This window comes from Protopterus annectens, chromosome 4.part1 (assembly GCF_019279795.1).
Source record: "Protopterus annectens isolate FY-2018-M chromosome 4.part1, PAN1.0, whole genome shotgun sequence".
NCBI classification, from domain to species: Eukaryota; Metazoa; Chordata; order Ceratodontiformes; family Protopteridae; genus Protopterus; species Protopterus annectens.
In genome coordinates, this window is record NC_056734.1 from 775,503,762 (window position 1) to 775,516,990 (window position 13,229).

A 13,229-nucleotide genomic window follows, 5' to 3' on the forward strand; every position below is an offset into this window, starting at 1 on the left:
TCTGCATTAACCCTGTTTGCAGTATGTCAGCATCACTGGGGACTCAATGATTGCTCCCAGTTTGCAGTTGTCAGTGAACTTGATCAGTCACAAACTGCTCAAGTTTGCCTGGACTTCTGAGAAATGAATTCCGAACAGTAAGGGGTCCAGCACAGAACCCTGTGGTATACCACTGGTGAAGGTAAAGTCATCCACTTTGACAGTATGTGTTCTGTTGGTGAGCCATTTCATTACGAATACACTACAAAGTCACTGAACAAGCCAAAAAATAATAAAACACAATGGAGCCACAAATCCAAGCTGCCAATATTTTACTCATGCTTCTAGTACCTTGGCTGTTTAGCCTTCCAGGGAACAATTACATTACTTAGACAGCCTCATTTTATACAAAACTGCAATTATTCAATAAATCATTCAATTGAAACTAATTGCTTTCAATCAAAAACCCCACCAAATTGCATTGACATCTACACTAGTAATAGGTGACTCTATAGTCAGACACACTGACGTTCCGCTTACCAGGCTGAACAAGGAGAGGGTAACGTTGAGCTGCCTATCGGGAGCTAGGATCCGCCACATAACACACGCACTGAGGTCACTCCAAAGCAAGTACAAATATGACTCCGGCATTGTCCATGCCGGCGTGAATGACCTGAGACGTACCTCCCTGGACTACATGAAAAGAGACATAGAGGAGCTCTCTGATTATGTAGCCCAGGCTGGTATGACCTTGACCCTGAGCAGCATCTTGCCCTCACCAAGAATGATGCCACAATACAAAGACAAGATGATCAGCTTTAATAATTGGCTCAATTACTGGTGTCATTCTAGGGGGATCCAATGTCTGTCTGCTTGGGATGACATGCTGAACAAGCCACGCTGCTTCGCAAGGGACGGCTTGCATCTGTCACCAATGGGCTTCCGGATATTGGCTAAGGCTCTTGCCACCCCCATAGTGCCTTTTTTAGGCAAGGCTCAAAAGACAAACCCATCTCCTTAGAAAACAAAAATGGAGAAAAATTAAAGGTAATGCTGCTCAACGCCAGAAGTCTAAATCTCAAGATGCAGGCTCTCAAAGCACTCCTCAGTATGGAGAACATCGATGTCTGTGCAGTCACTGAAACCTGGTTCAAGGCTCCTGAGAGCACCTCAGTGCTACCAGGCTATACCTCGTATCATGCTTTTCGGCCCCAAAACTCGGGCCAAACCAAAAAAGGAGGGGGAGTGTCCATATTCATCAAGGGCATCCACACCTCCAGGTTAGTGGCAACACATGAAGCATCAGAGACCATCCAGGTGCAACTAACCATAGGCAAAACTGCTATACAACTGGTAGCATGTTACAGACCACCCTCCCAATCTCAGGAACCCCATTCAGCCTTCCTGAAGACATTGGAGGATATGAATGTCTTACCAAACACCATCATATTGGGAGACTTCAACTACCCTAACATAGACTGGGTGCATTATTCTAGCCCTAACACCCTAGCCCAAAGGTTCCTGGAATTCATAAATTCAAATGCAATGGAACAGCTAGTCACCTCTCCCACAAGGGGAGATAATATACTAGACCTGATCATCACAAACATGGGGACAAAGTGCTCCACACCGGAAGTATACGCCTCACTAGTGAGATCTGACCACAAACTAATCACCCTGGATATACATATCCCACCTCCACCCCCAACACAAAAGACTACAGTGAAAAACTTCTCAAAAGCCGACTTTACACTTCTTAAGACTGAAATGGTATCCTTTAAGCCCACTGGGCCAATGGAAACCACATCCCACAATGCTGAAGACTTCACAAATGCTTTCTATGGACATCTCCAAGAATGCATGGATCATGCAATCCCAAATAAAACCAAGACCCTCTCCACCAAGGGCAGGCATCCTGTCTGGTGGACCCCAGCCATAAACAAATTGTATAACAAAAGAAGGAAGCTACTGCACGTCAGAGCAAAATCCCATAAAGAGAAGGCATCTCTGATCAGCACTAGTAGAAAGCTACGTTCTCTCATAAAAACATCCAAGGCCAACTTTGAGAGAAAAATCGCTATGGACACTAAAGATAACCACAAGGCCTTCTTCTGCTATGTTAGAAACCTGGGCGGAAACCCTCAGATATGCTCAGAGTTAGATCACAGTGACAAAAAATACACTGAACCCACAGATATTGCCAACATTCTGGCAGACAGGTTCAGTGGAAATTTCTCCCCTCCCTCACCCCCAAAAGAGGAAATACTTATCCCAGCTGAATGTAACCTCCCTGTCATCTCAGATGTCCAGGTGAGAACTGCCATCAGCAAAGCTAAAAACACAGCATCAATGGGACCTGACGGTATCCCGGGTTGCATGCTACGTGAACTCCAAGAGGAGCTAAACCCACACATAAAAATGCTATTTAACCTTAGCCTTACTACAGGATATGTACCTGAACACTGGCGTACAGCAACAGTGGTCCCGCTCCACAAAGGAAGCACCTCTACAGACCCTGGTAACTACCGCCTCATAAGCTTAACCAGCCTGGTCTGCAAAGCTATGGAAAGAATCATTATGGAACTCATAAACAGAGACATTGGGGACCTACAGACACTTGATCCCACCCAGTTCAGCTTTGTAAAGGGCAGATCCTGCCTTTTGAACCTGGTTGACTTTTTCGAAACAGTCACTAGAGCCATTGACGAGGGCAAAGCAGTCCATACAGCCTACCTGGTCTTGGCTAAAGCTTTCGACACAATACGCCACTCAGGCATCATAGATAAGCTCAACAGCTTAAATGTAAATCCATATGTCACAAGATGGTTTGCAAACTGGCTAAAGGATAGAACCCATAAAGTCAAAATCGCTGGAACCATGTCAGACTCAAAGCCAGTCACAAGTGGTGTCCCACGGGGCTCTGTCCTGGGACCCCTCTTGTTCGGCATTTATTTCTCAGATGTGAAAGCAAACATGGGAGGGTTGTGGCTAACAAAGTTCGCAGATGACTGCAAACTAGGCGCCATAGTCGATACACCAGCTGACACATACATCCTACAGAAAGGCCTCACTGAAACGGACAACTGGTGCCGGAGTCATGGCCTTAAACTAAATGCCAAAAAATGTATAGTCATCCTCTTTGGGAAAAACAAAGTACCCACAAATTATCACATAGATAGTAACCCACTGAGTACGGAAAAAGTAATCAGAGACCTGGGGACCCAAGTCGATAGTGACCTCTCATTTGACACCCACGTTACCAAAGTGGTTAGAAAGACTTTCTACCTTGCCCACCTTATCATGAAGGGATTCACATCCAGATCAAAGGAGGTCATTGTACCCCTGTACTCCTCCCTTATCAGGCCCATGATTGAGTACAATTCCCCATTTGGTATGTACCTCACCTGGCACTTGCAACAGCTGGAGAGACCCCAAAAGTACCTCACCAAGAAGATCAAGGGTCTCCAACATATGTCATATGCTGCCAGACTAAAGAAACTCCAGCTCTATTCAGTAGCATACCGCCTACTCAGAGGTGATCTGTGCCTGACATACAAGGCCATGTCCAACCAGGAATTGATGGACATGCTCCACCTCAAAAAATCCAAATCCATCAGAACCATGAGTGCTAAAGATTTAAACCTCAGCACAAATATGAATAGGACATACTGGAGGAACAGATTCATAACTCAGAGGCTTCCCATACTCTGGAACAGAATCCCAGTTCATGTTAGGCAGAGCCCCTCACTGACTCTCTTCAAGAGAAATCTTGACTAGTGGATGGGAGATCATAGGTTTACCCCGGGGGTCATCTCTGTGTCACTACTAGACAGAGGCACAGTAAACTAATTCTATTATGTAAGGGGGTCTTCACTGTGTCACTACTAGACAGAGGCACAGTATTCTAAATCTATTCTGTACACTTTTGTACCATTACATGGGGTGGCGAAAGCCACATCACTATAGCTAGGCTTATAAATGCCCCAGGGCAGATAGCCTAGTACTAAACTATGAAACTATGAAACTATAAAGTGCAACATCCCCAAACCAAAATAACACAAAATGAAAAAATTCCATATAATTATTACAATACATTGAAATATAATTTATGTTTTAAATCACATTTTATGAATATAATTTCAAGAATGTCCACCCTAAGAGAACTGGTTTCTAACAGTGTTCCTTATACATTTAAATTTAATTCTAAATTTAGTCCATTAGGATACATGGTTTTATAATTAATGATAAACTTTTTTTTCCATTTTCAAAAAAAGTTGCATATATTCTGCTCCCTGTGCAGAATATGGCTTGGCTAGGAAACTAAAAAAGAAGCTATTATCGCAACTAGCATGTGCAGAATAAAAATGTTGGGCAACTGAGTTATCTAACCTACTATTTCTTATGTCCCCCAAATGCTCCATTATTCGCTTCTTTACTATTCTTTTTGTCTGCCCAATATACCATTTTATAGGTGTGCAACCACAACCTATAATGTATATTGCTCTACATGTGCTGCAAAAAAAAATGTGATCCACCACTTTGTACTTCTTACCATTAATCTCGGTACCATTTAGATTTTTTATCCAAACACATATTTTACACTTACTACAAGGATGAGATCCTACTTGCCTAACATCCTTATGGAATCTTTTCATATTCAACAACTTCTTCAAATTCATGAACCTACTATAAGAAAACTATCTTTTTTGGAAAAAGTTTGCCCACATTCTCATCCTAAGTCCCTCAGAATTCTTGAAAATGGAGAAAATGTATTAACAAAAATGATTTTTCCTTCCTCTTTCTTACCAATATTTCTGTTTGTCCAAAAAGTATCACTGCATTCCCATCTCCTAATGTGGACATCCTCCTTATTGAAGATGCCCCTCACTTTCATCTCCGCATTTCTTAATGTTTCCAAAGTATACCCTTTACCTGACAACCTGTTTGTGACTTTACTGAACTCCTCATCCAATTGCACCTTATTGAATGTATTATTAAAAATACATTTGTACTCACCATAAGGTAAAGAGTCCAAAAGGTGTGACGGGTGCATACTATTACCACAAAGCAAATTATTCACTGCAGTTTCTTTATAAAAAGGCCTAAAAGAAACCTTATTATCCACCCCTACAAAATATTCAATATCGAGAAAGTGGAAACTTTCCTTGTGAGTTGGTTACCCATCTGGTAATGTAGGGGTTAATTCCCAATTGGGAGAGTTTCTCTATAAAACCTGAATGGAAAATTGTGTCAAATGCCTTGGCTAGGTCAAGATAGGTGGTTTCCCTCGTCCAGGGCCTTGGTGACTTTCTCAAAAAAGTCAACCATGTTTCACAGGCATGATCTACCTTTAAACAATCCAAACTGGGTTGGGCCCAGAGTTTGGAGATTACCTATGTTCTTGTTGTTAATAAGGTGCATAATGATTCTTTCCATGGCCTTGCAGATGAGACTAGTCAAGATTATTGTCACTTGTCTCGTGTATGTAATTAAGACAATGAGACTTGGGTGTTTGTTTAAGTAGTTTATTGCACACAAACACAGGAACATTAAACTTAAATGAACTAACTGACTGACTGCTACACACACATGCTTTCACTCTGGCTGCTCACTCAAAATGGCACTCTTGCTTGCAAGTGCTCAGTACTTATATGCAAGTGCTCACTGACTAGAAAGCTTCTTATAGGTACATCACGCACTCTGATCTACATCCTCTCTCTTTTGACTAAGCTGTCTCATATTGACAATGACAAATGAATAGGCATGCAATTATACAAACAAGAATAAACAAAACAACAATCATGTCCAGGTTGCCATGTATCTGGAACTAGGTCTGGAAATGCGACCTAATCTCATAATATAATAGTTAGGACTGGGTTTAGCAACAAGGACAGTCATTGGGGAATGTTCTACTTCAGAACTCTCTGGGATATTCTCAGGAACAGAGATTTTTGACAGAATGTCCTCTGGAACAGGAACATTGAACAAGTCACTCTGAGAATTAGAGTCTTTATTACAGACAAGTTACTGTAACACTGGCTCGAACATCGGTAAAAAATGCTTCCGATTCCACCTATATTCCATTCCTGGTGATTCCATGATGTACGATCTCGGCTCTTGACAAAAACTTTTCACAAATCTAATCTGATCAAACCCTTTTGTTGTTTGCATCCTCACTATCTTCCTTTGTTTCAATGGATTGAGTGGTTTGCTGGTCTTATCTTAGTAGGACTTCTTGGACAAACACTTTTTTAAGAGTTGCTCTTTCTCTGCTTTGTTGTTTTTACCACATGGAACCAATAAATTATTACTGATTGATAATGTGGTTCTGGTTTGTCTCAATATAAGTCTCTGGGAAGGTGAACCAAGTAGATTATCGGGAGAAATGCTTCTGAGATTAACAAGTTTAGAAAAAAATCAGTATTGTCATGTTTGGATTTCTCTAACAGCTGTTTTACACTTTGAACTGCACATTCAGTCAAGCCGTTTGACTGTGGGTATTCTGGACTACTTGTAATATGAACAAAGTCCCATTTTTCAGCAAATCTTTTGAAATGCTGACTTGTAAACTGTGCACCATTGTTATAAATGACTGTGCGGACTACCACAGACAGAATGCTGTCTCTTTAATTTAGTAATGACAGTAGTGGATGTTTGATTGGGAAGTACAGTAGGTCAATCTGAAACTAATTTGAATAAGAGTCTACTAACACCAAGTAATGTTGACCATTCCACTCAAAGATGTCTGTGGCTACTGTCAACCAAGGTAGTTCAGGAATCTGGCTTAAATGAAGTAGTTCTTTTTGTTGATGCAGTTTAGTACTATTACATGCAGAACAAGAAGAAACTTCCATCTCAAAATCATTTGACATAGAAGGCCAAAATGCTAGTCCTCCGGCCCTTCTTTTGGTAGAATAAGTTCCTGGGTGGCCAAGATGGAAGATCTTAATATACTCTTGTTGCAATGATTTTAGAACAATCACTTTTGGACCTTTCATAATGATACCATTGTCTGACATAATCTCATCTTTGTATGGAAGATACTGCTGCACATCTACTGGTAACCAAGATTGCTCTGAAGGCCAGCTTCAACTGATAAAGAGGTTGAGCTTCTGAAGAATTGGATCTGAAGCTGTGTGAGTTCTAAGCTCATCAAGACAAGTGGAAGAAAAATGTCTCTCTTCCATGACTTCAAAATCAGGTTTCTCATTTTCATGCTGTTCTGTGGTTTTCCCGGGTGATCAGGATAAAGTATCAGCAAGATAAAAATGTTTGCCTTTGTGTAAACAAGATTGAAATTGTACTTTTGCAATTTGAGCAACATGCATTGCAATCTAGCAGGAGCTGTATTCATAAGCTTTCTCAAAATAGTGACTAGAGGTTGGTGGTCAGTTTCTATCTGGATAGGTTGGCCATAAATATAATCATAAAACTTCAAACATGCAAACACAATTACAAAAAGTTCTTTCTCGGTCTGGGCATATTGCATCTCAGTTTGGGTTAGAGTTATCGATGCACAGACTACTGGTCTAGCCTCTTGAAGAATGACTGCACCAAGACCAAACTTAGAAGCTTCACAAGAAAGGGTTACTGGTTTGTGAACATTACAGTATCGTAATGTTGGTGGACTGGCAATTTTGTGTTTCAGGACATCACTGCTCTTTGGTGTTGTTCTGAAAGTTGGCTGAAGTCTGGAATGAACTTGCCTAAATAGTTGACCATGCCAAAAACATGTTGTAAGGCTTGGACATTGTATGAAGCTGATATCTCAAGAATTGCAGTTTGCTTGGCAGGATCTGGTCATAAGCCTGAACGGGTAAACAAATGACCCACATAAGTAACTTCTCTCAGCCTGAATTTACATTTCTGAGGATTCAGCTTAAGATTCACTTCAAAGGCATGTTCCAGAATTTTCTTGAGGTTTCTAATATGTTCGACTTCACCATTCCCTTATAGTAGAATATCATCTACTATAATAACACACGGATAGCCAAAAAAATTGTTCCATCGCACATTGAAAGACTTCACTTGCAGAATTTATTTCAAATGGCATTCTCAGAAATCTGTTCCTTCCAAATGGTGTACTGAATGTGGTTAGCAATGAAGATTTTTGATCAAACAAAATTTGCCAAAATTAACTTTTTGCATCTAAGACAGAAAATGAGTCACATTTGGTATGAGGGCAGCAACTTCCTCAACTGTATGCATAGGATGATGAGGTCATTCTTCTTTGTTCAAGTTTCTTGGATCAATACATATTCTGATATCATCTGAGCTTTTCTTATGAGCTACTGCCATGGAGGATACCCATTTAGTTGGTTCTTCTACTGAACAAATTACTCCTAGCTGCACCACTCTGTCTAGCCCGGCCTTGACTCTGTTCTGCATAGCTACTGAAACCTTCCATGTTTGTCTGATAACTGGGCTTACCACATGGTCTAACTTCATGGAGTACACAAATGGGAGTTTGCCTAGTTTGTCTTCAAAGATAGCATGCTCATAAAAAATGGTTTGTGCAAAATTTGAGCTGGTGTCATTCAAGCTTACATGGTGAACTTCTTTGTTAAATGAAAGCAGTCCCATTTTCAATTGTCTCTGAGGCCTAATAATGACTGCATGTGTCTCTTGACTATATAAACTTGCAAGTCATAGCTGTTCCCACTAGAGTAACATGAAAGCACTACTGAGCCTTTGGTTTGAATCTCTTCACCACCACAAGCAACAAGCTTCACACACTTTGCCAAATCAAGTTGTTCTCCAGCTTTTACTCTAGCAAACGTTTCTGCTGACATAACATTGCACTTTGAACCATTATCTGCTTTGAGCTCTACAGGGATCCCATTAATCCAAACAATAGAAAAGATGTATTTCTTTGCCCATAAATCTTCTGCATTGACTGTTTCACCAAGCACAGACACACCAACAACATAAAAAGTAGGGTTGCAGCTTTCTAACTGATGAACTTGCCTCTTTGTGTGTTCTCTTTTAATAAAAGAATGAGCCTCATTTGATTTACAAAGCCTTTTGAAATTATTCCAGTTTTTACATTTGTGGCATTGCTGATCAAAAGCTAAGCACTTTTCTCATTTGGGTTCATGAGCCCCTCTGCAATTATGACAGTTGACTATGTGGTTAGCTACAGGTTTTGCTGAGACATCCCTTTGCTATGCTATGTGTACCCTAGGCCTTACTGAAGCTGCTCTGGGTTTTACTGGAGCTCGGGCTGTGGCTGCCCTGCCCTTAGTCCTGTATCTTTTAACCTCATGCTGCATATTATCAACATTGCCTCCAGAAGGCATTGGAAAGCATGCTTTCTCATCTCTAAGCATATTTGTGTGCTTTTCTGTAAGCTCGTATATCTGACAAATCACTATGGCTTTATTTAACATTACATCACTGTCATGAAGCAAAATCTTTCTCACTGTGTCATTATTAATACCACACACAAGCCTGTCTTTTATTAACTCATTTCTCAAATCACCAAATCTGCATATTTTAGCCTTATTTCTCAAGTCGGTTATATATGCTGCAAAAGTTTCACCAGGATTTTGATCTCTTGTGTAAAATAAGTATCTTTCCATTGTAATATTCATTTGGGGGATACACATTTCTCTAAATTTACGTTTTAAGCACTCAGGGTCTTCCCGCGTTTCAGCTGGTACCACAATATGGTGGTCTTTCCCCTCCCCTGCAAACACAGCAGGTGTATACACAAATGAACACTCCCTTTCAATGGCTTCTGAACCAGCTAAATTAAGCAGAATAAATGCCTTTGTATGTGCGTTTTTGTCAGAAAAAGCAGCCTGTATGAAAATATTGTATTATTGCTCAAACACTCTCCAAATGTCTGCAATATTGTTATCAAACACAAGTGGTGTGGGTCTGCAAAATCCTTCTGCCATGCCAACAAATTATAGTTTAAACACAATGCAAACTTGGCCTTTGTAATTATCTATGAATATGCACACACACCACATCAGGTACCTCTAATAATGTTCAAGTGCACAATAATCTTTGAAAAACTGTACTTAGCAAAATAACTGTACTGTAATACTGCACACACTTGCCAACACTTTGCACCCTTTAGATACTTTGAATAGCTTTAGTTAATGTGAAAAGGTAGCCAAATGCGAAAAAATATGGTCATTTTAACTTTTTTATACATTTTATGTGAGTCAGATATTGTTTCAAATATTTTTGTAATTATTATGAATATTTCTATCAATAAGTCACAGTTTTGGACATTTTGTTTAATTAGAAATCCGTTTTGAACATTTTGAATGCTTTGTTTTATATTCTTTGCATAAAAAGTCATTTAAGCAAGTTTTAGTACCTGGAATTCATTTCTGACCTTGTTGCGAGTCGTTTGCGCAGTAGGGATGATCCACTCATGTATATTCCTTCATTTCTAACTCTGCGCTTTTCTCTGGATCCTATACTGACAGCATGTCACTCATCTTGTGTATCTAAATATGATGATGAAGTTTGGGTGTTCATTTAAATAGTTTATTGCACACAAACACATCAGGATGGATAGCAGGAATATTAAACTTAAATGAACTAACTGACTGACTGCTACACACATACATGCATTCACTCTGGCTGCTCACTCAAAATGGCACTCTTGCTTGCACATGCTCAGTAATTATATGCACATGCCCACTGACTAGAATGCTTCTTAAAGGTGCATCACACTCTCTGATTTACACTTATGGGCCTATAATTCCCAGAATCGGTTGATGGTACCCCTTCGTGCAGAGGGATTTCTGTTGCTGTCCTCCATTCCATTGGAACATAGCTAGTTCATAGGGTGTGGTTAAACAGGAATTCGAGTGGGTCTGCTAGGTCATGTTTTAAGTTGTTTAAAAGGCAACCTGGGATGTTGTCTGGTCCCATTAATGCTGTGTTTTTGGCCTTGGAGCCCACCAAGATGACATGCTCTCTTGAGATATACTTTGGGGAATGACTGGAGGGGACGGAGAGTGAAGTTTGTTCCAAATCTGTCAGCTAGCAAGTTGGCTATTACACCTGGTAGAGTATGGTTGGTGCCATCCACAACCAGTTCAGTGCATAGCTCGGTATTCTCTTTTAGATTTTTGACATAGTTAAAGAATGCCTTCTGATTATCCTTAGCTATGGAGGCTACCTTAACTTCATAATTAGCTTTGGAGGACTTGAGAAGATCTCTAATTTGTTTGTTTAAGGTAAGAAGGGATGTCTTCCTCTGCTGAGACAAATCCCTTTTGTTCTTCGACATTAGTTTTTTTCTCTTGTTGTACAGTCTGTTTACACTAGGGGTCCACCAGGGTAGCTTGTTTTTTTGGCAAGACTTGGTTTTAATCCAGCCATTTACAGCCAATTCTATATAGCTGCTGAAGTGGTTATACAGGGCATTGGTGTACATCTCTGCATAGGAGTCTGTGTTATCTGCTTTCGAGGGGGCTTTGAAACTTCTTATATCATCACTTAGTAAGAATTAATTTGTCTTTGAAAAATTCTTCAGTGTTTTTGAGCTTGATGGGGTATCTAGTCTTATAATTACATCAAATAAGACTGATTTATGGTCCAGTCTTACCAGGGAGGACATCACACAGGGAGGAGGTGCACTGCTCTCCCATGTTAGTGACTACTATGTTCAGGACATGTGAGCCTCTTGTGGGTGTGCTGAGTAGCTGTTCCAGAGCATTTGTACTGACAAAGTCCAAGAACCTCTGAGCCAGCATGTTTGTGGTCATTTACATTTTACAGTCAATGGTAGGATAATTAAAATGACCAATGAGTAAGGTGTTGAGCTGTATGGCAGGTGACTCCAGTAAGTTCAGGTATGTGGTATGCTTTTCCTGTTTCATGGTGGGGGACCTATATATAGTTATGCTGTGGTAGGGGGCTTTGCCTATAGTTAATTGGACATGGAGTAGCTCAAGACAGTCATACTATCTGACAATTCTAGAGGTGTACTTATCCTTAATGAAGATGGATACACCTCCTACTTTGGTCCTTTCATGTTCAGTTTGTGTTCTGAATGTATGGCTGGGGTGCTTTCAGAGCCTTTGAACCATGTTTCAGTGACTACACAGATGTCAGCATCTTCCAAAGTAAGGAGTGCTTTGAGGAGTGCAGTTTCTTGTTTAGATTCCTAGCATTAAGCTGCAGTACCTTGAGTTTATCTACAGAGGATTTTGTTATGTTGGGAGGTTGGTTAGTTTGACACTGCCTAAAAAAGACACAGTAGGGGTAGCTAATCCTTTTCCAGTATCCAAATTCCTAGAGGAGACAGATGTAGACCATCTCTGACAAAGCAGCATGGCCTGTCGACCATGTTTTCTCAGGCTGAAAGATAGTGGATCCCCTTGGATAAGCCAATTGATAAAGTCAATCATTTTATGTTTGTATTGTGGCATGCTGCTTAAGGTTAGGCTTATACCTGCCTGTGACACATAATCTGAGAGCTCAGTCACGTCTCTCTTCATATAGTCCAGTGAGGTATGTCTCAAGTTATTCATCCCCACATGGACTATGATGGAGTCATACCAGTATTTGTGGTTGAGTGACTTGAGTGACTCTCAATAGATCCTGGCACCTGACAGACAGCTCACCATAACCCATTCTTTATCCAGCCTGGTAAGGAGATCATCCATGTGTCCCACACTGGGCCAGTAATCAAGGAGCATGAATCCTCAGCATTGACACTGGAGAGGGACATGTACAAATGGATGCACTCAGTATTTCCAGATGCAGACCTCTTTGCATCAAGTACAATTTCCCTTAAGAGCAGACAAGGAACACACTCAGCCTAGGGTCTGGATGCCTCTATCTGTCTCCCTCCAAGTCCTCAACAAGAGTCCCCACTGGTACAGCTGTAGGGTTAGGTCCTCAGCTGTGTGTCCAAGCCAAGTCCTCCAGCACCCCTCTGTAAACCCAGTGCTTTGTGTCCCTGTCCCATGTAGCTGACACACACACACACTATTTAAGATTTAATTTTCTCACACACCCACATAACTGGGAAAGGCTGGCATAGGTTTACTAGCTATACCCCCTACTGTGCAGACTATAAGGTAGATTCACTGCCATCATACACTCCACAATCAGCAACTCTAAGGCCCTTAACAAAGGGTGTCCAATTATACTATGTAATACTAATACTAATACAAATGGTAGTAGTTCAGCAAGACAGCTAGGCCTTCTGGAGTAGCCCACACAGGTTCACCAAATAAATATAAGTACTATCAAAGGTTAGATACTAAGGACCA